Here is a 24,017-nt window from a genome sequence, read left to right on the forward strand (position 1 = left end):
AACTTCATAATTACAACATCAGAATAATAATTACTGGGCTAGTTCGTCGAGTAACTCGCATAACTTGGCCAACGATGCCATAATACTGTCAAAAAATTTATCTAAGGAAGCCACAATCTCTGTGTCGCATTGGCATCGTCTAATCAACTTCCTCCAATCGGCTAGACATTGCTCTCTCTCCTCAACCTGACACATCTTCTGCCAATCGGGGGGAATGGTAGTTGGGACTATCACGGTGAGATTTGAATACAAATTTCAGCAAGTTAACAGAGAACTTCCACACAGGTTAATGATGCATGCATGGCAGTAAAAGCGTGAATGCATAATCAAAGTCATAAGCAAGCATAAAATAACTTGATGTGTAACATGGCATAAACTGGCATGACTTGAATCTTGATCTGAATAACATGACCTTGAACTTGAAACATCATGACATGAACTTGAAACATAGCATGGACGTGAACTTGAAACATATCATGAACGTGAACTTGAAACATATCATGAACATGAACTTGAAATGCATTCTTGTCTCATAGGGTTACCATAATGACATTCTTCTTCCATGAGGTTACCATAATGATATTCTTGTCTCATGGGGTTACCATAATGACATTCTTCTCTCATGAGGTTACCATAATGATAATCTTGTCTCATGGGATTACCATAATGACATTCTTGTCTCGTGGGGTTACCATAATGACATTTTTGTCTCATGGGGTTACCATAATAGAGTAATCTTTTCTATCAAACGTGATAATTAAAAGTGACCATGTGGATGGTACCCGAGTCTCCTTGAGCTATGTGTCCCTATTAATTACCGCATCACAATACAGGTATTTGCACCAGCTGTGAGTGCGTTGACATATGTGCCACACTTTCTGTAGACATATGTGTTGTACGTGCCACAATTGGTGTGGTCACACGTATTGTATGTGCCACACTTGCTGTGGATACACGTATTGTATGTATCTCGTATCAAGTATTTGCACCTGCACGAGTACACATAACGTGAACTGAAATATGGCTTCATCGACGTTAGTGATTGGTGCGCTCCGGTGACTAGTTACTTAGGCCTCATTTGCAACCTGTTGACTGTACTTTGTTAACCCAAGAAATTTCACACTAATTTAGATACTCCAGTGTGAACAAAGGAGTTTCACTAAGATATTACCCCATCCTAGCAATTAGGGTCGTGATAGACGTAAACAGACTTGACATAACTTGAAAGGTTGTTCCCAAGATACACAAATTGTACCCAAGAAGAAACATGACATGAAACGAAAGGACAAAAGTCCTGACATAACGTAACATGACATAAATGTGAGGCGAATGACATGACGTACAATGAGCCAGAAAATATTTTGTAGCATGTAACAGACAATATTTTGTAGCATGACATAACATGTAACAAACAATATTTCGTAAATGACATAACATGTAATAAACAATATTTCATAACATGGCATAACATATAACGCACAACATTTCGTAACATGGCATAACATGTAACATACAATATTTTGTAGCTTGACATACGTGTAACACATAGCATTACGTAACATGATATACTTATAACAGATAGAAATACATGACAGAATAAATTATGTAACAGATAATCATGAAGTGACATGGCATAGTATGGCATATATGATAACATACATACATAGACTGTAGTTTCATTGCCCGTCACACATAAGTAGTAATTTGATAGTAAAGTTAAGAGCTGACTTACAGTGATCGTCGTGTTTTATGAGGCAAAGCATGAAATACAAGAAACTGTAAGTAAGAGTTCTAAATGTTAGAAACTTAATCACTAACAAATAGAAACATGAAGAAATGCTAACTTAGAGTAAAATTATCATTTTACCTTCTACATGTGGGAACATGACAATTTTACCCTTGATTTAAGGATTTCACATCCTAACTCTAAAAATTCTCAAAATTTATATTTCTGATGCAAATTTTGTCCTAAACACAAATATCAAATTAGAAAAAGTTAAAACAAAAGAAAACTATGAGAAACATGCTAGGGCCGAAACTTTCAAAGACCATTTCTCATTGATTTTTGTTGCAGTTTTATCCAACTCCAAAACTCATGATCAAACCAAAATATTGCAACAAAAATCCTTATATCTTAAGTTTAAAAACATGCTTAAAACATCTAACAAAATTATACTTCACATAATCACAAAACTCTTTGGTAAAAAGATCCAAACTTTTAACTAAAATATAACTTTTGAATCTCAAGATTTGAACTATTTCAAAGCATTTCCAAAAACTCCAAATATCCAAAACTTTCTTCTAACATGTTCATAACACATTCCCTAGAACTAACATATTTTGAATCAACATATAAAAGTCATAAAAAATCACAAAACATCGTTTGAAGCACTCAACTCCATATTTAGCCAAAAACATCATTTCTTTCCCAACTAGGTTAGAACAAACACTTGATCTAAGGCATTCTATGGTGAGATCTTCACACCAAAACATCACATGGGGGAGGGAAAACTTGCTCAAGATTCTTTGCCAAGTGGCCAAAATTTGTGGGCCTTAATTGGGCCTCATTTGGGGTTTAGAGAGGGTTTCGTTATGGTTTGAGATGCTACCAAACCCATATCCAATTTTTCTTGGCCCAATCAAATTTTCAAGATTTAAAAGGGTGGATAATGATATCATACCATGAATTTGAGAAATTAATAGCACATGGAAATGATTTAATCAAGTGATTAAACACAATGCTAGAAATAAGATCAAATAGGGTTTTGGCTTACGTGGCTTGATCTCACACGTTGATTTCCTTCATAATCTATCTCATGGTTCCTCTTGGTGAAAAGTGTCCAATACTATTCACCAAGTGTGGTTAAGATCTTGCTAAGTGTCCAAATAAAAATTCTCCAACCTAATTTGGACATTCGACACTGTGACTCTGAAAACACTGCGCTAGGTGCCACTATTGAGATTACTATTCACTCCAGGAAATTGTAGAATAAATTTTGCATTGCAAAATCTTAAATATACATACTAAACAAACCGTGAAATTCATTTATCAAAATTCACCTCGAAGTGCCTTGAAATAATAAAATCGCATTTTCAAACAAGCGTTTCGTTCAAAAATTGGAAATGAGATTATTGCGCAATAAAATCCTAAATAATCAACTGAGTTTAATGGCGCAGACCATATGTCATTCTGACACTTCTAACTATCTCAAATAAATAAAATCGCAATTCTAATACTATAGTAAGTGGCAACACTGACTATGTTGACAAACTAAAACCTACATGATTGGTTAATTTGTGAATACTTATGGAGTTTTCACAAGGTTCCTAAAGCCTAAAGAAATTCCACATTGAATTTCTAGCGGGATGTTATACAAATGCATGCATGACAGTAAAGGCATGAATGCATAATCATGAATAAGCATGGCATAACTTGACATGTAACATGGCATGAACTAATACGACTTAAACTGAACGTGGATTAAACTTGAAACTGAACTTGACATGACGTGAACTGGAGTGTGAATTGAACATGAACTGAACGTAAACTAGAATATGAATTGAACGTGAACTTGAAACACGACTGAACGTGCATTACATGAACTTGAATTGAGCATGACTGAATGTGAAATACATGAACTTGGAACTGACTAAAATAGCGTGACATGAAACTGATGGTGGAATAGCATGAATTGAAACTGAAAATAACTAAACGTGGAAGTAAATGAGTTCTAAAAATCAAAATGATTTTGCCAGTTCTTTCGTCAGGAATAGTGAATAAGCAAAATGATTATGCCCAACATATTTGGTCAGAGATACTCAGACAATAAAATGATTATGCCATGAGTATTTTAAATGAGATACCCTAACAATCAGAATGATTATATCACGAGTACCTAGTAATATTTTGATAATCAGAATGATTACTCAAGAGCATTTGAGTAGAGGTACTCTTCACAATCAAAATGATTATGCTAGAAGTACCACGCATGAATTATAAATGGAGATGCTCGAACAATCATAGTGATTACGTCACGAGCATCCTAGGTATGATTGACTGAGAAAATACTGTTTTAAAGACACATTCTATAGTAGAGACATGACATGACATGCGTAATGTGACATATACGTGAGTTCATGAGTTGACGTAACATGAAACAGATAAACAATACACGAACCATGGCATAACATGTAACAGATAACATTATGCGACATGACATAACTTATAACAAACAACATTACGTGATATGGCATAACGTGTAACAGATAGCATTGCGTGACATGGCATAACGTATAATAGATAGCATTACGTGACATAGCACAACGTGTAACAAATAACTATTTCATGACAAAATATAATGTGTAACAAATAACTATTTCATGACAGATAAACCTGTAGTGACATGACATATATGATAACATAAGTACATAACCAATAGTTTCCTTACCAATACACATACATAGTAATCTGACAGTAAGTTAGAAGCTAACTTATTGTAACCGTTGTGTTTTACAAGGAAAAGCATGAAATAAGAGAAACTATAAGTAGGGGTTTAAAATGTTAGACACTTTATCACCAATAATTTATAAACATGAAAAATGATATCTTAGAGTAAAAGTTTACCCACTACATGTGGAAAAATGACAATTTTACACCTAACTTAAAGATTTTACATCATAATTTCAAAAATTATCAAAATTTACATTCCTCATGTAAATTTGTCGTATACTTAAATATCAAATTAGAAAAATTTAAAAGCAATCACAACTATGAAAAACATTATAAGCCCAAAACTTCCAAATGCCATATCTCTTGCTTTTTGTTTGCAATTTCATCCAACTCTAAAACTTATGATCAAACCAAAATATTGCAACAAGGATTGTAACGCCCCGTTCCTAGAGGTCCGGAGAGTTGACTCATATTACCTAAAATCACAACTATAAAATTTAGAAAACTCCATGAAATATTAATTCATTTGCTCAACTAAAATATTCATGTTCCTTCATAGGAACAACAAAGAAATTCTCAATAACATAAATTAAAAACTCTGCAAAGACTCGAAAATATCCTTAGCTCAACTCATCAATATCCAAAAATAATCAATTTACTAACTATGACTCTCAAATAAGTCATTGTACCCTCGGACACTTATTCCTCTACGATCATAACACCTTACTAAAACTTCATTCTCTTGTTCTCCAGTTGAACCATCAAAATTATCTGAAAAATGTTTGGAGATAAGGGGTGAGTTATCAACAACTCAATAAGCAGAGAACATATACTAGTGTGTAAACATAAGCATTTACAAAGTTCAGAATGTAGAACAAAATACTTTCTTTCAAAATGCAGAACAAAACATTTTCTTTCAGAATATAGAACAAAACATTCTCTTTCATACTGCAGAATCAGAATATTATAAAAAATGTCAAAGCAAAAGTTCAAAAATATTCATAATCAAAATCTCTTTGGCATAGCATAAACTGAAATATCACATCTTATCTTATCATATCAGAACAGAGACAATGTTTAACCCCTGTGGTAGGGTTGTGCAAACCCCGATGGCTAACCGAGTAAAAATAGAATGTGAATCTTCCCTTTATTATTCTTAGAGCCCCGAGTAAGCACACAGGAAAGACCACGCAAAAAAACAACTTTGCTTCCAAAATGGGTGCACCGGAAATAGAAAAGTTGGTAGTAACCCGAATAGAGGCCACAGTTTTACACTTGTGGTAAGGTCAAAACGGAACAGAAACAAAAACAGAATGTTATGCCAAAGGTTTTCAAAAATTACATTATATCATATCAGAGTACAGAACATCTTCAGAACAGAACAAGATCAGATCACAAAATATAATTTATGCACAAAATTTCATATTCGCTCTCTTTTGCACAGTTCAGAAACAAAATACCCAAATAGCTCATGTCTACACCAGTCATACCAAAAAATACTTTATTCTTAAATCGAATCTCATGAGTAATGCATAACAAATAACTGAGTTAGTTCAAATTTCTTTTCATAACAAAACATGCATAACCTTAGCCTATTTTATTTTTATGAAAAATCTAGTATAGGAACCCCACTTACCTGGACTTTTTAGTTTCTCAGAATTTTTCCACAACAGTGCCGAACGAATATTAATTGTCACCTATAAAATAGTAACGTAACTTTCATAAACTTTCAATTGAACACGTATTTCAATATTTAAACCTGAAATACTAAAATAACCTATTTTCTTAAAATTCTAAAATTATCATAACCCTAAAATATCGTCACTTCCCAAATTTATTGGTATCCACTCAATAATCACTTAACCTAATTCCAAATAACAACAAGCCCGATACGTAAACAAAGCCCACCATTAAATCAAGACCAACCGAAACTACACGTTCAGAACACAATATGCTTTGGATGGCTTACAACTAAAAGGGAAAAACTGCAATATCCTCTCAAAATTTATTCTACTTTCTACGTTAAGGGCTTTATGTGTGAAATACCTTCCTATTTTGAAAGATTACCAAGAGGGAAGAGAGACGTGCGGTGGAGGCCTTGCTCACCAGAGGGAAGCTCACGATAGCGGATTGGGGCAGTACTGGGTGGTCGGCACTGTGGAATAACACTGAGAGAGAGAGAGAGAGAGAGAGAGAGAGAGAGAGAGAGAGATATGAGGGAGAGACACGGGAAAGAGATAGAGTAAGCCAAGAGAGAGAGAGTTGTACGCATCATGCAGCATGCATGGGTGCTTCGGACGGTGGCACTGGACATCACTGGGCAGTGGAGGTTTAATCTTCAGCGTCATATGTTGCTATTGACGGTGGCGTCGCAGCTCAATTGTGGCACGACATGGCTCTCAGTTTGGACGAGGATGCTCTGTCACCATGGCTTAGATTAACTGCAGTTTCCGCTTCCCACGGAAGTTGGTGATGGTGGCTGCTGTTTGAGCTGTTTCTGAGGGTGGAGAGGAAGACTATGGCTACTTCAGGTGTTGCAGCAATGTCGCTTTCGGTATAGACTTGCAGTGTCACAGGTCTGAGTAGAAGTTTACGTGGGGTGGAGGTTGTGGAGCAGGCTTACCACGACGTGGAGTGTTGGCCTGGAGGTGGGACTGGCTAAGCTGTCGTGCATGGGATTCCATGGGGGCTACGACTTGCTGAAGTTAAAGTAAGGGCTGTTGTAACCGTAGGACATGAAGGAGGCGACCATGCATGAAGGTGTATAAGGTGTATTTATATAAGTGATTGAAGACCAAACGAAAACGGAAAAGAGACGTGCACGTGCATGGGAGTAGAGTCGTACGGGGTGGGGAAAACTGATCATAAATTGATAGTTTGTTTTCATGGTTTAAAACAAACGGGTGTGGGCCTTGGGCTTTTGGGCGTACGAGATTTAGGTTTTTTTTAGTGAATGATAGGCCTCGACTCAATCTCTAAAAATAATACAACTTGTCTTATAAATTTTTCGGGCCAATACCCACTTGGCCCATAAAACGATTTTAACCTAATTATCACGCCCCATAAAACATTTTACCTAGTCAAAATATTTTCTTGACCCTCAATAAGATTTTTCCATCCAAACCAAAAAATATTTAAGAAAATTACTAAAACAACAAACCCATTTAAAAAAAATTCGTTATCCGCCAAAATACAATTTGGACCCGCAACCAGTATAAAAAAAAATAATACTTGACAAATTAACTGGGCTCTCCCTACGTATAAATCCAAAAACAAAAATTTTAGAAAAATAGCTTGTTGTTGGACCCGAGTGTTACACGGATCCGCATATCCTAAGCTTAGAAACATGCTTAAAACACGCAAAACAAATCTAATTCACAAAGCACAAAAGTTTTTAATCAAAAGATCCATACCTTTAACCAAAACACAAAACCTTGAATCTCAAGGTTATGACCTTTATCAAAACATCTCCAAGAACTCCAAGAATTCAAAACTTTCTTCTAACATGTCCATAACACACTCCTTAGAAATAACATGCTTTGAATCAACATATAAAAGTTATCAAAAATCACAAAATCTCACTTGAAGTACTCGGCTCCAACACTTAGTCAAAAACAGAATTGTTTCTGAACTTTGATTTGATCAAACACTTGATCCGAGACATACCATGAAGAAAGCTTCACACCAACAACATCATGTGATTTAGAAATGTGTCATGAATTAAATCCAAGCATTAAACTTAAAATCACATGGCTAAAAATATACCAAAACATGGATCTAGCCGAAATCATCAAACTTTTGACCAAACCGAGTATTCTTTTGTATAAAATTCATATCTTTGAAACTAACACTAAAGATCTTCAAACTAACATCATAAGATGTATATATAACGCTTAGGAGCATCAAATAAAATCATCAAAGTCGTTGGAGTAAGATTTAAACACAAAATATCCAATGTTTCTAAAAAAAGAAACAGTTTTTCTCCTTCCAGTTTCTATCCTTTTAGATCTAAGAAAACATTGCATTGAAAGTTTTAATCATGCAACTGATCTTCAACCAATACCCATATATACATGCTAACTAGACTCCATAAAAATTTTGGATCAAGATCTGTCCATTAACTTAGTCAAAAATTCCAAAATACAATACACTATCCAATTTATTGCCCAGATTGACCTCTCCATGGTTTAAACAACTTTTTACAAATAAAATGACCATTCTATGAGGTTCCTAAAACCTGTAGAAATTGCACCATTAAATTTCTAACAGGCTGTGATAAGTTATCATCTACAATATAGTTATACCTCTAGCCATTGAGAGATAGTCGAACCTAAAATTATTAGGATAATCATTATCTTGTGATTAGATCAGTTCTTTGTTAAAATACTAGAAGATATATACATTTTAAATCGCATGTTATTTTATTAGATTCAATATGGATCATTTTAAAAATTAACGCTGCATATTACAATATTTAACAATCATAATTATTACGTTGACTTTCAATTTATGGAGATTTTTTAAGGCCACAAAAGTTGTAGGTACCTAGGACCTCGCGACACAACTTCACGGTTGCTAGATCTCTTGCTCGGTCTACCTGGACGTTCTTCGGCCTCCATTCATTCTTCCAACACAATCACAACATATTCGGCATGTGAATATATTATTCTCGCGATCTAGCTGTAAGTTCTTCTGGCTACATGTAATTCTTTTCAGAAACAATTTATTCAGTCTCGGTAATTTGATCTAAATTCCTTTTCTATTCCTTTTGTGACAAAGTCTTTTCCTTCTCTATTCTGAAGCAAACCTAAATACTGTTTTTCATTTCTATTAATATTTGTGTTGTTTCTTGAACCAACTATGAATTTAATCTCCCTTTTGTTAAGATGAAATCAGTGCTATATTTTGAATAACAGTGCCAACCATTATGGATGTGATCTGCTCATAAGTGTACTAGTTTTTGTCGAGTGATGAGTTTGTATGTAGTTAAGGCATTAAAAAAATACTAATTCTCCTCTCGATATGCTTTCATTGTGCAAATAGAGTATTGGAGAAGGCATTTGAGCTGCATTCAAGCTTAAAAGGAGTTGCACTGAAACTAGGACGTGTATCTTGCACGACTTTAGACTTCTAGAGAGGGGAGGTATGGGCTTGACTGACCTTTGATGGAGGTGCCTCTGTCACATAAAGTGAAGAATAGTGATGGGCAAGGACTGCCTATTGCTGCCGTGTGGTATGGAGGGTGATGGGGTGGATTTTCCCTCTCACATGAAGACACTATTGGGTGCAGTCAAGGGCAGTGGATGGCCTACCATGTGGGGGAGGAAACTTCTTCAAAAAGTTTTGTTAAGGTGGCCAAATTCATGGGCCTTGGTGGGCCTTAACCAAGTGGGCTTCAATTTGGAGTTTAGATAGGAATTGGTTAGGGTTTGAGATGCTATCAAGCCCAAATCCAATTTTTCTTGATCCAAAAAAAATTTCAAAGTTTAAAGGGCTGGATAATGATGTCATAACATGAATATGAGGAATTAATATGTAACACCCGTCCTTGTGGTGAGTCTTTTTATAAAATATTTTGAAAAAGGACGACGGGAATTACCGTCCGATTTAAAACTTTTTGCTTCTTCCCAGGGTGCAAGACTCTACGTTTATAAAATAAAAATGTGCTTTTACAATAAAAGAGGTTTACAGCGGAAAACATCATTTTTAATAATAAAAAGGCCTCTCTTACATTTAAATGCTCGTGCCTAGACTTCCATGCTCTTCCTCATGGGCCGTGTCTGTTCCGACGCGTACTTCATTTCCATCCCTGTGGGGGGAGGGACATGCATAAAAATTAAAATGAGTCGAAGACTTGTAAGCATTACTTCATGCAGTTAAAATATATCAACGTAGGTTTTCATTCATGCATTCATCATTCGTACATACTATACATACATGCATGCGTGCATACGTGCATTCATTTGAAAACGTCACTGGACGGAGTTTTCCTCTCTTTTCGTAAAACGTTTCACCCGTCAGTGCCTTCATTTCTTAAAGTGCGTTTGTGCATGCGTACTTACGTACATACATACATTCTTTCTTTTCACTTTCATAGGCCGGTACACACTGTTACGCCCTGTGTGTTAGGGTTAGCGGCCCTTTGACCTGGATTCCGCTCGTGGCCACAGGTTGGGAATTCCATTTCATAGGGGGCAGCACTGGGTGCACTACCAGTACTACTTACCCGGCATTACAATCTGCCCATTCATTGGTACCCTTTCATTCATTCATGTGGCCGTTAAGTATCTTCATACATTTCATGCTTTCATTCATTCATTCATTCATGCCAGCTCTGAAGAGCTGGAGCTTCCATTCAGTTCTTTTTTTCATTTAACATGAGAAAACATTTCTTTTCATGAGAAAACATCGTTTCGTGAGCATGGGCTCGAACGTCCTCTTTCATGACGTCCGGCATTCACAAAAGTATCAGTTCGCACCGTCCATAAAACATAAAGCACGGGCTCAAACTTCGCCTTTCGCGACATCCATAAGCATCACCTTGAACGTCGGCCTTCACGAGCATCACCGCGCGGCGCTCGCGACAGCGTCGGTCCGTGGGATCCATGAAGGCGTTGGCTCAAGCTCGTCTTTCGTGCATTTACATCAGTTCGTTTTCTTTGAAAATACATACAATAGATACATCTTATAGTCATCCATTCGCATGCGTACAATTAATAACTTTGGGTGCGTAAAAAGGGGCTTTCATGGAGGGGTCGTACGTACTTATACGTTTGAAAGCATGGCATCTTCTTTTGTAAGCATTTTCTTAAAGAGAAGAGCTTTTCATTTTCTTTTCGTAATTTCTAGAAAACTCCAGAAGGGCATGAACGTAATACTTACCTAGACTCCATGCTACTTTCATACCATGCAGTCCATTCATGCACTTGTCAGCTGGCAACCTACATGCATACATAACCTTAACGTCATTTTCTATCTAGTGCATAAGTAACTTAACTATAAATAGAACTACGCTATACTTGGAACACTCTCATTCTATCCCGTGCATTTGCGTGCCCTTTACTACGTTAAAACCTTTGGGGACCCATTGCGGTCACCGCATCTTCCAACTCAGGTCTCTTGCCTCGAGTGCTCATTCACTAAAGTGAACCCATGATTCACCTTAAGATTAAGACACTAAGACCTCTGTCTTATTCTCCTTATTGAACTCATCTTGATGCATGACTCAGACCAACTAAGTCACGCATCCCAATCCTAGACACTCGTCACTACCTCCATACATCTTAGCCCATACTAATCCTCATTCTCATCTATACAAGCCACACGGCTCTAAGCCAACTCTGAGACTTAAGCACTGTGTAACTGTGCTCAGGACAGATTACCCATTACATATGGTGAATCCGTCCGGCACATGTGTCTCACTAGATTACACATGTACCTTACCCCTTTATCACCTAAGATGAACATATAACATGTTGATCACCTGCTCGTAGGGATGAGGGCTATATTCCGATACCAACATCCTCTTAACTCGGCTAGCATGACTCTTCATGCTTGCCGTCCCTTCTTACAGTTCATCCCAACACTTAACATGACAAGGCTTCATTCACCATTACGCTTTATGTCACGTCACATAGCTCGCGACTACTCTCAAGCTACACCGTGACCTTGTCACGTCACCTGATATCTTGTTACGTCACTTCTATGCCAACTTCTAACTCATCACGAGTACTGTTCCTCACGTACTCCCGTAACATCGTGACATCTCGTCACGTTCCCGTTACGCCATTTCTATAATAACTCTTCACCCATCATAAGTCTGACTGTCAGTAACCACGTCACTTCATGACATTGCCCAGTCATGCTTCCGCTGCGTACTCTTACACTTATTCTGCTATTACACCCATACTTCTAGCCCTAAGTCAATTACAGTGACACTTGTCACCTCAGACTACAGGCTACACCATAACTACTTCGAGACATTGTTCCATAATTTTTGACACTATTCATCACGTTCTACATCCATCAACTGCACAACCATCCTTATCTCTACGACACGTCAACGGAGTGTCGCTGCCTCGTGGAGTACACTCCACGTATACTCCCTTTCCACACGCTACAACCTATCATCAATATGGCATACCCGCCATACGATGCATCATTCCACAACATGGAGTACACTCCACATGTACTCATCCCATTCCACAATACGCCAAGAGGGTATATTTTACATATACTCTCTTATCTCACACTACGCTACACACAGAGTACACTCAGCGTGTACTCTTCCCATTCTACACACCATCCATACAGCACATGCCCCACAACAACACTGCACAACACAACCACGTCATAAATACGGCACAACTGCATTACACAACACAGTCCACAACACTTCACAAATAAGCCCAACACTTCACAGCGCACTACACAGCGCAGTACACAATATGCCCAATACTTCACAGCACAACACATCACAAATGCCCAACACTTCACAGTACATCACACCTCCATACTACACAGTCATTCTCCTAATACTAACAGCACAGTCCACAACCTAGTGTACTAATCAATATCTAACATAATTAATGAGGGATAGAGAGTTATACCATCGACGGGATAACCCGTGCGTTGCTTACTGATCGTCACAGCCGATGACGTCGGAGAGGTCGTACGTGGCGGCTAACCCACGTACGTTGACTGTTTGGGCGTTTGGATAGCTAAGTGTGGTCTTGGAAGGGCTCGTGAAGGCCTAGTGATGGTGGTGAGGGCCATAACATGGCGGCTCTAGCCGTGTGCAGTGGCGGTCAGCCACGCGCAGTGACTGTCCATCACGTGCAGTGATTACCCACCACATAAAGTGGTGGTTTGGACCTTGGGCTTGGCTAAGGGAAATGCGGGGAATCTCATGGTGGCGTCGAGGTGGCGCCACGGTGGCTCACGGCGACGGATCTGGCCGCATAGTGGAGGAAAGGCCATGGGAGAGTGAGAGAGAGTGTGCGTGCATGGGTGACAGATCGGAGCCATGGGAGGTTGGGTTGGCTTGGTGGTGGCCTAAGGAGGCTGATGATGGTGGTTACCCACCGTGGGTGGCGGTGCACGGCGTGCAACCCTTGTGTGCGTGAGGGAGGCCGTGCGTGTGTGAGGGGGAAACCCATGCATGGAGGAAAGGCTACTGGCCATGGGTCACGTGAAGGAGGAAGGGGGAGGTAAGGGGAGGTCCATGGTGGTCATGGGTAGCCGGGGGAGTCGTGCACGGCGGCGCTAGAGGTTGCGCACGATGAAGCTATGCGTGGGTTTCTTGTGCGTGCGTGCTACAGGGAAGGTGGCTGCATGGGAGGTGCTGGTTTTGTTGGAGGGTGGTGGCCAGTGGCAGAGGAAGCTGTCGTGGGAGTGGTGGCGCCGTTGGGTGGCGCACGGCGGTGCTACATGCATTAAGCCCATTCGGGCTTTGCACTTCCAGTAGAGAGGAAGAGAGAGCGTAAGGGAGAGGGGCTGCCGTGGATGGACTCGCCAGAGGGAGAGGAGTACGATGGTGCCGGCGGTGAGAGCTGTCGACGCACGGCGGCGCCGGGCTGAGGCATGGAGCAGTTCTTGCGTAGGAGCTGCGTACAGAGTACGCCGAAGGAGAGAGGGAGGAGAGAGAGAGGGCTGGGGAAAAGTGAGGGAAAGAGAGAGGGGGTCTGGGTTTATAATCCAGTCCCTTCGTCTTAGAGGTCCTCAAAACGATCTAACGTTGAGATATTAAAATGCTGATTTGAAAATGCGTAAACGTTAACTTAATTAAAAGCACTCAGAGGAATTAAGGTAAATATTATTTTAAACTAATTTTAGTTTATAAAATAATATTTCTTCATCATTAATAAAATGATGAAGACTTATTTAATATCTTTAAGAGAATAAAACCATTAAATTAATTAAAGCTTTCAACATAATTTAAATCCCATAATATTTCAAATAACTGGAATCATTTTAATAATTAATATTAAAATGATTTCTGACAATTATAATATTTTGGAACTCTTCAAAATATTATAATTGTCTCATTTAAAAACAAGTTTAACTCAACGATACTGGAAATACCTCATATAAATATTTCCAGTACATTTAAAACAATGGGCGTACCTTAGAAGTAACCTAATATCTCGAGAGGCACGTCGTCATGGTTCGGCACACATGACGATGCTCGCAGTAGCCAGAAAGAATGGCAGACTGTTGCATAATTCCGTCATCGGAATTTCCTTACGTCGGAAAGGAGGAGCCTTACGTAAGAAAGAGAGAAGCTTACGTAAGAAGAGAGGAGCGGGGGTTACATAATAGCATGTGGAATAATCAAGTGATAAAACACAATGCTAAAAATTAGATCAAAAAGGGTTTGAAGGCCAACTTTAGGGTTTGGGGAAACCGTTTAGGGTTTCAGTTTTCAACCAAGCTTTTGAGGTTTCAATTGGATTCCAACCGTTTAGGGCTTCACTAAGGTTGAAACCCTCTTTGGTTTGGTACAATTTGGTTGATCAGATGGAAAACAGGGTTTTGCTTCAATTGGATTCCAACCAATTTAGGATTTCACTAGGGTTGAAACCCTCTTTGTTTCGGCACAACTTGGTTTACCAGATGGAAAACAGGGTTTTGCTTAGGTGGCATGATCTCACACCTTGATTCCTTCACAATTCATCTCATTGTTTTCTCTTTGTGCCAAGTGTCCAATATTAATCACTAAGTGTGGCTAAGATCCTGTCAAGTGTCCAAATAAAATTTATCTAACCTAATTTAGACATTCTACACTGTGATTTTGAAAACACTCCACTAGATGTTGCTGAAGAGGTTGCTATTAACTCCGGGAAAGTGAAACATAAACTTTGTACTGGAAAATCTTGAATATTCATACAAACCTAATTGTGCAATTCGTTTATTGAAATTCAATCTTGAAGTGCCTCGAAATAAGCAAAATGCGTTTTCGAACAAGCGTTTTGCCCGAAAATTATAAATGAGATTATTGCATCATAAAATCCTAAATAATCAACTGAATCTAAAGGCACAGACCATATCTCAAACTGACGCTTCTATGTCAAATAAATAAAAATCGCACTTCTGGCACCATAGTGAGTGATAACTCTGGCTATGCTGACAAACTAAAACCCACGCAATTGGTCAAATTGTGAAAACTTATGGTGTTTTCATAAGGTTCCTAAAGCCTATAGAAATTCCACCATTGAATTTCTAGCGGGCTGTTACAAAAGTGATTTAATTAAGTGATTAAACACAATACTAAAAATCATATCCATTAGGGTTTTGAAATCAAGTTTGGGATTTGGGATAACCCTTAAGAGTTTCGATTTCCTCCTAACTTTTTGGGGTTTCAATTAGACTTTAAGTATTTAGGGTTTCACTAGGGTTGAAACCCTATTTCGTTTGGGACAAAATGGATGATTGGATGGAATAGTGTTTTACTTAGGTAGCATGATCTCATACCTTGATTGCCTTCACAATTCCATCTTATGATTCCTCTTGGTGCCAAGTGTCCAATACTATTCACCAAGTGTGGCTAAGATATTTCCAAGTGTCCAAATAAAACTTCTCTAACCTAATTTGAACATTCCACACTGTGATTTTGAAAACACTGTACTTGGTGCTACTATCGAGATTACTATTCACTCCAGAAAAGTGAAAAATAAAATTTACACTTAAAGATCCTAAATAAATATACTAACCTAATAGTACAATTTTTTTTTTATCAAAATTCAACTCTGAAGTACCTCGAAATAATCAAAATGCCTTTTCGAACGAACATTTCTTCTGAAAAATGAAAATGAGTTTATTGCACTATAAAATCTTAATTATTCAAACGAAACTAATGGCGCAGACCATATCCCATTTTGACACTTTTAGGTACCTCAAATAAATCAAATCGCACTTCTGGCACCAAAGTGAGTGAGTAACATTGACTATACTGACAGACTAATACTTGCACGATTGGTCGATTCGTGAAAATTTACCGAGTTTTCACAAGGTTCCTAAAGCCTATAGAAATTTCAGCATTGAATTTCTAGCGAGGTGTTATAAGTTGTCACCTATAACATAGTTGTACCTCTAGCCAGTGAGAGATAGTCGGACGTAAAGTTATTAGGGTAATCATTATCTCGTGATTATATCAATTTTTTGTTAAAATACTAGAAGATATGTAGGCTTTAAATCGCATGTTATTTTATTAGATTAAAATATTTAACAATCGTAACTATTACGTTGACTATCAATTTATCGAGATATTTTAAGAGTAGTGCTAGTGTGCCACCCAAACTAATGAGCATGCTCACTAGTAAAAATTTTATTTTTTTATTTTTTTTCTTTACATTTTTTTTAAATATTTAAATATTTTTAAAAAATAAAAAAATACACCAATACACTAATAGTTAATTCTTTAAATAATAAATAAAAAAAAAAATTAAATGCATGAGCGGTCAAAATGAGAGGACGTCGTAACATTAGTGATATACATTTTAAGGCCACAAAAAGTTGTAGGTACCTAGCTCCTCGCGACACAACTTCACGGTTGCTAGATCTCTTGCTCGGTCTACCTGGACGTTCTTCATTCTTCCAACATAATCACAGCATATTCGGTATGTAATTTCTTCTGGCTACAAGTAATTCTTTTTAGAAACAATTTATTGGGTCTCGGTAATTTGATCTAAATTCATTTTCTATTCCTTTTGTGAAGAAGTCTTTTCCTTCTCTGTTCTGAAGCAAACTGAAATACTGCTTCTCATTTCTATTACTATTTGTGTTGTTTCATGAACCCGCTATGAATTTAATCTCCCTACTGTTAAGATGAAATCTGTGATACTTCGTATTTTAGTATATTTATTTTTAGTGAAAGATTATTTTAATTAATTTAAATATTGGTTCTACTGTCTTAAATTTATCAGATTTCTCGTTGGATTTATTTTATAATTCTTAAGTTGTGAAATTTACTTTGATGTGCTTTTTTGATATTAATTAGTGTTTGTATTTAATTTTGCTCTTTGCTTTAATGAATAATTTTATTGTTGGACTTTAATTATTTTATTTTATTAATATTGAGTTGCAGTGTTTTTAATTAGCTCTTATTTTTTTTATTGTGCCATTTTCTTTTGTTGGACTTTTCTATTTTCGGGTTGGGCCTGTTTGAGTGTGTTTTAGTTTCTTTTGGATCCCAACCCATTTGGTTCCCAGCCCAACTCGTGAGCCTTCAACCAAGCCCACTACCCCCCCCCCCCACAAACGGTGTCGTTTGGTTCAGCTATAGGGTTTCTTCTTCTCTTTTCTTCTCCAGCGTCGTTGCCTCTCCAGCTTTCCATTTCAGTTTTCATTCCCCTTTCTTCAATCCGTGCGGCTACTGCTTCTCCTTTTCTCCTTCATTTTATGTCATTCTTTCCTCTGTTTTTCATTGAGTTGCTGTCTACAGTGTTCCTTCTTCCTCTCCACCTTGTTTTCGAATTTTCCCCTCTGCAAGTCAGCAAACGCCACTACTCATTCCTCCTTCGGCTGGTGATGTTTCCATTTCCATCTCCTTAATTTTCGGTTTCCCTTTTTGCTGTAAAACCGTGCAAATATCTTCCTCTTTAGCATATATTTTTCATTTGTTTTTCTCTCCATTTGCAGGTCTGTCCGTGAGCCTTCATTGTTGTGCTTTCTCTTAAATCTTCCTTACTAATTTCATGGCTCATGCTTGTGATTTATTCCCATTGCATTCCCTTTTTGTTTGGTCCTTCACTGCTCTGTTTTGTCTTTTTGCCGTGCCCTGTTTTTGCCATAAAAGTCATGAGCTTCACTCGTATCTTGGTGATTTTGGTGCTTGCCGTGAGTGCATGTTCTACTACCATTTGTTGCCTCTCAATTTCCCTTGGGTAAGTCTTTGCCGCTGCTCATCTCTTGCTTTTCTTGTCTTGTGGTAGTTTTCTTAAGAAGGAAATATACATATGTTTGTGTATCTCAGTTACTCTAATAATATTAGATGTTTTACCATTTTGCCGTCTTTGGAATACATGAGTTGATATTATGCTTATTGAATCTGAAAGCTTGAGTTTTGTTTTATGTGGGTTATAGTCTATTTTGGGCATAGATGTATGGGCTTATAAACTAAGCCAATGTACTGGTGTTTTAAACAAAATATTTATAAGTTGATCATGTTGTAGTTTTTATATGTTAAATTCACTTTGTGTGAGTTTTGTTTTAAATACAAATTGAATAAATATTTGAAAGATATTATAAGTATTAATATTTTTAGAAGTACATAGTAGTGCAGGATTTCTATTTTGAAATCTTTAAAGAGATACTAATTAGTCTATTTTTATTAAATGAAATATTTGTCCTCCTACTTTAATCAGTTTTGTTTTAATGAGCCTTTAAACCAGATATGTATTTTACGACATAATTGTATCTATTACTAATATTATTATGCAATTTTGGAAATATTCTGAGTTTTATAGTTATGCGGATATTGAGGAATTTAGGAAGTGATAGTATTTTAGAATTAAGAGAAATCTTAAGTTTTTGAGGAATTCAAATAGGTACTCCAAGTGTAATATGAGATTTATATGTTCACTGGAGATTTATTTAAGTTATATGATTTTTATAGGTGACGATTGACAATTGTTCAGTACTGTTGTAGAGAATTTCTGAATAAACTAAGAAGCCCAGGTAAGTGGGGGTTCCTATGCTAGGTTTTATACGAATTATTGAGACTGAGGTTGACTTCTGAAAACTTTGCATATTTTGCGATGAAATGAGAACTTGGAAAAAATCAACCTCGGTCGTTTATTTGCATTACTCATGAAATCTGTACAAAAAAAGGAAAATATTTTCTGACAAGCATTGTGTAGACATGAGCAAAATTTTATCATGCTGTCTCTGAAATCTGAAAAAGAATGATATTGAGAATACGAAAAATTGTGCATTGATTTAGAAAGATGCTCCGACTTTTATTTTCAGTATGTGAGAATGATCTGAATTTCAATACTCTGTTTTGATATAATGTGGCATATGAAAAATATTTGGCATGACTTTTTGATTCTGTTCTGACTCTGACTCTAATTCTGATATGTGATTCTGATTCTGTTTTGCTCTGATATGTGGCCCTGTCACGGGATACAATAGTGACCTCTGGCCCTACCACGGGATATAATAGTGGATTTCTGTTCTGAGTGCAATCGCTTTGATATTCATGGTGATTTATGTTCTGCCTGACTTCCCACAGAATGCACAACCCTACCATGGGGGTTAAACATGACCCTCTGTTATGATATGATGTTCTGATATGGCATGATAAGATGAAGATATTCAGTCATGTTGTGCCAAAGGAGTCTTTGAATATGAAAAGTTGGTTTCTGAATATGAAATGTCTGGAATATCGCTATGATTTTCTAATAATATGTATTTTTTTGAGATATGCATATTGAAAATTGAAATGTTTTGTTTCTGCATTCTGAACTCTATGAAAATGCTCATGTTTACATACTAGCATATGTTCTCTGCTTACTGAGTTGTTGATAACTCACCCCTTATCTCTATAATATTTTTCAGATATTTTTATGGTCCAGCTGAAGAGTAAGAATATGAAGTATTGGAACAGTCTGATGATCATAGATGAATGAGTGCTAAGGGTACGAGTATTTTGAAGGATCATATTTAGTAGTTTTATCTCTAGCGGTTATTTTGGTACTTCAAGTTATGATTAATTTGGGTCTTTGTGGAGATGTTATTTGTTATATTGAGGTTATTGTTTAGTATTTATGAGGAAGGATACGGATTTTTGGATCGAACAAATAAGTTACGTATTTTATGGAGTTTTTGTTTATTTATTACTGATTATTGGAGATGTTCTTGAGGAATAAGAGCTAACTCTCCGGACTTCCGGGAACGGGGCGTTACAAAATCAATGCTATAATTTGAATAACAGTGCCAACCATTCTTGATGCAATCTACTCATAAGTGTCCTACAGCTTATAGAAGACTCACTGGAAGTGATATAAACCCGCAGGAATGAAATCCTTGAACCCACAATCAATTTGAAAACTCCCCAAGAAAGCCAAAATCAAGTCAAATGGATGGAGAATTTAGACCCGATGAGAACTCGTTTCAAGAACCTAGATTATATCAAAATCTAGACTCGTTGAAGAACCTGTCTCAAGAACCCAGATTACAAAGGAGGAACGCCACAAAGGTTGTAATTTACCTTTGATAAGTTCAAAAGTTCAATTAAGAACAAGAGGAGTAAAACTCAACTTACAATGAATAAATTCATGAAATTTCATAAACTTTTTAAAATGAAGCAACATAGAGTATTTAAACCAAATCTAATTAAAACCCTAGCCAACATAATGCCCCAACTTTCAAAAATACCCCTGAGTGAACAGTGCCGTGTCTACAGTACGACGCTACAGTAACTTGGCTATAGTACTAACCCTAACCCTAGTTCAATAAAATAATAACTTTCCCAATGTGCCCTTGCATAGGCCCCCCTTAAGTCCTTCACATAATAAACTCAATTATTGTAAACTAATAAAATAAGTCCTTTAAATGAATCAAACAAGTTGAAAGCCTTCAAGTGCCCAAAGCCTTTAAGTCATGTAGTTGCCCTCTTCTATAGCATATCATATGAATCAAAAGTTGATCTCCATCCTTCAAGCCCATCTCGCATGTTGGGCTCTTGCTAAACTCGTCCCAAGTGGATTGCATCAATCTTTGCATTGTCTCATTGCTCTTCTTGGCTCATCTGGAAGTTGCAAATGATCTTTAAGACTAGGCCCATCTTAGTTTTCATCATTCCCCCTCTCCTCAAAAGGATTCGACCTCGAATCTCCACCTGGATCAAAGGGAAAATAGTTAGTAACATTGAAAATAGCAGAAATAGGATACTTACCTGGAAGATCCATTAGATATGTATTTTCATTAATTTGTTCAAGAATTTGGGAAAGTCCATCCAAGCTACTCCTGTCATCAACAAGTAAAGGTGTTAAATCTAAAGGAGTAAATGGATTAAGTCTATAAACAATTTCAAAAGGTGAAAATTTAGTAGTAGCATGATAACTCCAATTATATGTAAGCTCAATGAATGGTAAACAATACTCACACAAATGTTCATGAAACATATCTAAAGCTTTCCTCAGACTAAAATGAACACTCCAATTATATGCAAACTCAATGAAACACAAATGATACTCCCGCAAATGCTCATCCAACAAGTCATTGTATGACAAATGATACTTACACAAACGTTCATGAAACACACCTAAAGCTTTCCTTACACCAAAATAACAACTCCAATTATATGCAAACTCAATGAATGGCAAGCAATACTCCCACAAACGTTCATGCAACACGTGAATCAATGACAAATGATACTTCCACAAATGTTCATGCAACACTTGAATGAATGGCAAATGATACTCCCACAAATGTTCATGCAATACATCAATGAATAACAAATGATACTTCCACAAACGTTCATGTAACACGTCATTGAATGGCAAATAATATTCCCACAAACGTTCATGCAAAACATTAATGAATGACAAATGATACTTCAACAAACGTTCATGCAACACGTCATTGAATGTCAAATGATATTCCCACAAACGTTCATGTAATACAACAAAAGTTCTGAGGAACACGATGCATAAAGCCGCCTCTACCATATTGTCCACAAAAGTTCTGAATTGATGTTGTGTATATAATCAAAAGTTAAAAACATATCAATGAGAATCAGTTTCTTCTCAGAATCAGTTTCTTCTTATCTTCACTTTCTGTTCTTAATAGTTTCTAACATGGTATCAAAGAAGGAATAATTTCCTGCAATACCTTCTCGTTTTTAATCATCTTTCATTGAACCTATGGCCTCCTCATCTTCCTCTTCTTCTTCTCCTACAGAAGATCCAAATAGCCCATTTTTCTTGCATCACAGTGACAATGCAAATACTGTCATTGTTTCACCACCTTTGACTGGCTCCAACTACATTTCTTGGAGCAGATCTTTTCTTCTTTCCATTTCAATCAAGAATAAGTCAGGATTCTTGGATGGCACCATCCCCACTCCTGACCTTGCAGATTCTTCTTATGTATCTTGGTTACGATGCAACAACATCCTGCTTGCTTGGATTTTAAATTCAGTTTCCAAGGACATAGCCTCTAATGTGTTCTTCATGACTTCAACTAAACAGGTATGGGATAAACTCAAGGAGTGCTTTGCACAGCCTGATGAAGCTAGGATATATCACTTTCAACACAAACTCAGTGGCATAGTTCAAGGGCATCTTTCTGTAAGTGACTACTTCACCCAACTTAATGCCATTTGGTAAGAACTGCATAGCTATAGACCACTTCCTTGTTGCTCTTGTGGTTTCTATACTTGTGATGCTTTAAGGAATGTTGGTGAAGTTCAGCAGAGGGACTATGTTTTCAAATTTTTAATGGGTTTAAATGATAGCTATGATGCCGTTAGAGGGCAAATTATCTTGTTGAGCCCCTTGCCTTCTCTAGATAAGACCTTCTCACTTATTTTACAAGAAGAGAGGCAAAGGCAAGCAAGAAACATAGTTGTTCCTACCACAGAACCATCTGCCTTGCTTGCTTATCAAAATTTCTTAAAGAAAAAGGAGAAAACAGATTTGGTTTGTGGACATTGTGGGAAGATGGGACACATAAAGGAGAAATGCTACAAACTGATAGGGTTTCCACCCACTTTCAAATTCACCAAATCCAAGTTTGGAAATGGTTTTGGAAAACCTACTGCTCACTCTGCAAACCAGGTTGCTCTTGATGGTTCCACCATGGATCAAACTGTTGCTGCAAGCCATGCATCTCCCGCACCAAGTACCTCTCAGTTAAACCTCTCTCAAGCACAAGCACATCACCTCGTGGCTCTTGTCAATGCTCAATTCCCTCAGCTGATCTCAGGACACAATCAACCTCTCATGCCACCACCTGTGCATCCCTCACCAATTATTTCAGAACCTGCCCTTCAACAACATCTCACTAATCTAGTAGGTAATTATCATTATTTTTCTAGTTTTAGCATCTCTCATAACCCCTCTCTTTTCAATGTCACAAGTCATGATAAATTCATTGCTCTTTCACAAGATTAGCATGATACATTTCATCACACACCATGGATCATGGACACAGGAGCCACTGATCACATGGTGTGCTCCACCTCATTTTTTACTAATTCTTCATGCTGCATTCAAGCTTTTGTACAACTTCCAAATGGTACAAAAGCTCAAGTCACACACATAGGCATTGTTAAACTTTCAGACTCTCTCATTCTTATTGATGTCCTATGTGTTCTCTCATTTGCTTTCAATCTCATCTCAGTCAGTAAACTCACTCAAAGGCCAGACACTTGTCTATTTTTCATAAATAATCTTTGTTTCATTTAGGTCCTCCCTTCAAGGATGACGATTGGACTTGCTAAAGTCCATGCTGGTCTCTATTACCTATTGTCTTCACCACCAGACAATACCAATATTCCATCTTCAAGCCCATCTAGTCTAACGAGTCAACCAAGCTGCTGTACATCAAGATTTTGACTTAT

The 24,017-nt window shown here is 37.2% G+C and overlaps 1 long non-coding RNA gene and 1 pseudogene across 1 annotated transcript; both read left to right on the plus strand.

The window, feature by feature from the left end:
* Positions 1–24,017, plus strand: part of LOC121244977 — a 67,275-nt pseudogene that overhangs the window by 39,682 nt on the left and 3,576 nt on the right.
* Positions 17,974–20,359, plus strand: LOC121244978. The gene is made up of 3 exons (XR_005936515.1): positions 17,974–18,333; positions 19,065–19,126; positions 20,009–20,359. It is a non-coding gene; the product is annotated as an uncharacterized LOC121244978 (long non-coding RNA).

Source organism: Juglans microcarpa x Juglans regia, chromosome 8S, assembly GCF_004785595.1.
Source record: "Juglans microcarpa x Juglans regia isolate MS1-56 chromosome 8S, Jm3101_v1.0, whole genome shotgun sequence".
In the NCBI taxonomy this organism is placed as follows: Eukaryota; Viridiplantae; Streptophyta; class Magnoliopsida; order Fagales; family Juglandaceae; genus Juglans; species Juglans microcarpa x Juglans regia.